Source organism: Doryrhamphus excisus, linkage group LG15, assembly GCF_037039965.1.
Source record: "Doryrhamphus excisus strain RoL-2023G ecotype Guam linkage group LG15, RoL_Dexc_Guam_v1.1, whole genome shotgun sequence".
Lineage (NCBI taxonomy): Eukaryota > Metazoa > Chordata > Actinopteri > Syngnathiformes > Syngnathidae > Doryrhamphus > Doryrhamphus excisus.
The window spans coordinates 4,875,343-4,878,670 of record NC_136371.1 but is presented as its reverse complement, the minus strand read 5'-3'; the positions used below and the strand labels follow the sequence as shown (position 1 = coordinate 4,878,670).

The 3,328-nt window shown below is 40.3% G+C and overlaps 1 long non-coding RNA gene across 1 annotated transcript; it reads right to left on the bottom strand.

Annotated features, from left to right (window-relative positions):
- Window positions 1–252: 252 nt before the first annotated feature.
- Window positions 253–3,178, bottom strand: LOC131104697 (uncharacterized). The gene is made up of 3 exons (XR_013629840.1): window positions 3,053–3,178; window positions 2,273–2,352; window positions 253–1,020 (listed from the first exon to the last, which is right to left on the bottom strand). It is a non-coding gene; the product is annotated as an uncharacterized LOC131104697 (long non-coding RNA).
- Between the last annotated feature and the right edge of the window lie 150 nt (window positions 3,179–3,328).

The window sequence follows — 3,328 nt, the reverse complement described above, 5'->3', positions numbered from 1 at the left end:
AAGTACAAATACATTAATTAAAGTGGATTATGGTAACCCGTGTGGATTGAAATATATGCACGCTGGAAAGCCACTAAGCAGCGAAAATAACGCACAAGTATTGATCCTGAAGATTTGTTATTCAGACCAAGAATATTACTATTATTAATATGTGGGTTCTATAAAGTGTTATCTTTGATTTTATCTCAGAAAAAAAGATGGAGCAGCGTGTATTTGCTTTCCCGACTGCAATGCACTTGTAAAACACTCAAGTGTGTTCATATCTCATTTAACGCACCTTTTCACATCTCTTTGCTCCATAAACCTCTCATAGACATAAGGTGCACTCTTCCATGCCACCCACATTTGGATTCATTACTTCGTTTCTAGACTGTCACTACACATTTTTTTATTTCCCCAGGTGGGAAATCCAAGGTTGATGATTTATCCAATAAAAATGTGACATTAACTGACAAAAACATAGGAAACATTATGAGGATTATGAGCATCCCCCGAGGGGTGTTAAGCAGTCTGTTTTAAAACATTGCAATAAATATGGGAGTGTGTTACAGTGTACAGGTACTCCACCCAACACTGAACAATAACGTTACCCGAGATGGAAACTAAGCATATTAGACAAATGGAGGTAGCCTGACATGGTTTCTAATGTCATTCTGGATGCCATATTGCCATAAAATGATGCTACATGTAGCAGTAACTGATGAAAGCGGCTGAGTCAAAGCACAAGAAAACGCAACAGTGCAAAAATGTTTGTAAAATGTGAAACCAAAAAAAGAGAACATGAATGTATTAAAAAGCTAAAATGAAACAAATGTCCATTTATTCCAGAGAACACTGACGATTTGATCACCAGCTTTGAACTCTCCATGAAAGTGCGTTTCCATCTTCAAATGGGCCTTGTGGAGCCAATCTTCACAGTAAGAAAGATGAGAGAGAAAGCAGCGGGGGGGGGACATAGCTGGCAAGTTGCGGCTCCCCTGGCTTCTTTTGCAGCACTCAGCCAGGATGGCCATATTGCGCCTGTAAACAAATCGAATCGTTGGCCCTGTGACAAACCAGCCGCTGTGGTACACTCATTCAATACGTAATTCCCAGGTCACCACTGGGAGCAGACGGCGGGGAGCCCCGACTATGTCATCAGTCTTTTGGCTGTCAGCAGAAGAGGAACACCGAACTACACTCAATAGTCTGTGTGCTTTTCCTCATGAAGATTGGCGTTGTTTGTAGGAACATACATTCACCTATTTCACGTTCAGAAAGAAACATTTGGGGCCTAGGAGTAGGTCGATAAATGAATCACAAAAGAAAATCAACTTGATCATTTTGTCAGCCTCTATATATTGCTGTGTGAATGCATCTCTTGCCTACAAAACAGGCAGTCAGGGCGCCGCAGGGAGGAGAAAGAAAAAAAAATTACTAATGCTAAGCACAACTAAATTTATTTATAGTCTTTGTAAAGAAAAATTAGTAACGAGAACTACAGATCTCACAGCCCAGGGTGTCGCCCTCAAGCCAGAAGACTTCTTACTGGGCTCGCTGTGATGTCACAGGGAGCCAGATGAAACAAAGCATTCAAACCACCCCAAACTTTTTGCAGGGCTCACTTCCAAATGCGCAAACCATTATGTGAAACTTATTATTTATAAGTCAGAAAAGTGGCAAACGCACAATAGGTCCCCTTTAAAAAAGGGCCCAAAAATTGGGAAGACATTCATGAATCTGATGAACTTAACATTAACTCAGGTTTAGACTTCAGAATTGTTCTATTAAGTTCTTTTTAATATTTCTAATAATATTGTTCACAAAATGAAAGCTTGCGCGAATAAACTGGTAAATACCGACCTTGCTCATACCGCCAACGTCCCCAAAGTGTTTCTCCCTGAAGAGGGCACTCTTGTCATTTCATCTGTCATGAATTCAAATAATGGAAATCTGGTTTTTAACAGTACTTGTTCCACTAAGAATAAATTCATGAAGCACCGTCTGAGAAATGACAGCATAAAAAGACACAAATGTTGCAACTTTATGTCCAAAGCACGGCAGATGGCCTTTCAGAAACATGCTCTCGCTGTTTCAAATTCCATCGGCCAGTCAGTTTTATATTTATATGTAAAGCAGCCTACTGTTCCAGTCGCTCAGCAGATGGCTTGATATGTTTGCTCAGGGAGACCTTTGTCAAGATTTCTGATCTCGGTCCAGAATAAAAACAGATTTGAAGAACAGCAAATGGAGGTGAGGTGGAAATGTTAAGATACACAACGTGATACTTCACCAAAGGCTTGAAATGCGGTCTGTAGTCTGGTAGATGAGTGAAGGTCAAGGCTCTTCCTGTAGCGACAGTCAGGGCCGCACCTCACCACATTGGGGCCCTAAACAAAATTTTACCAAATTAATGCCGGCACCAGAAATTTGAGGTCCCATGGACAGAATTTGAAAATAAAATCCACCCTGTCTGCATGAAAAGGCAGCAGCTATAGCATTACAGTCATCCCTTGTTTATCACAGTAACAACTCTGAAAAGAAGATTTTTGTAGTTATTGCATAGAAAACCTGTTCTAAAATGTTTTAATATTAAAAACAAACAAGATATAGCACTCCTATAATCACCTTTACATTTGTATTACCCAATATAGATATAATCTGAGAAAATACAGACTCACATGTTAGCAGGGACTTTTTTTCTGGTCAGCATACTTTCTGCATTAGCAAATGTCTGTATTGTAATGATGGCTTTAAATTGCTTTACACCCACATTACCCAAATTAGTAGACATAAGCGTAAATAAGCCATTAAACACTCAAATCTGCTAATGTCCAAGGTATAACAAACAAAAAAGTGTATTAAAACAAACGTAGTCCACTAGGGGGTAATGACAACACAGGGCAAAAGTAGAAACCAAGAACGAAGCTACACAGACTCCAACACAACAGAAAACAAAAAAAAAACACTACAGCAAACAGCTAACTGTAAACTGTGTACAAAAGGTCACACAGGCAAAATTAAGACGCAAACAAAAATCACAGTAGTACAAAACTAACTTGCTGGTACTTACATGAATGTTGCTAAAAGCCAGAAAGCTAGGACACAGTAGCTAACACGTTCCCGCCCAAGAGCTTGTGGTACAAGGTAGGTTGAGGTGCGCGCTGACGCCGAGGTCCTTAAGAAGGTCAGGAACGAGATTGGCAGCAGGTGTGCAAGAGTGAGCGGACCGCCTCCTGTCAGTCAGAGGTGCACTACAAAGAAACGGCACAAGGGGGCAGCAGAGCAAACAACAAGCTGCTGCAACCTTGTTTTAATCTCAATGAAACACAATGAAAGAGAAGACAAA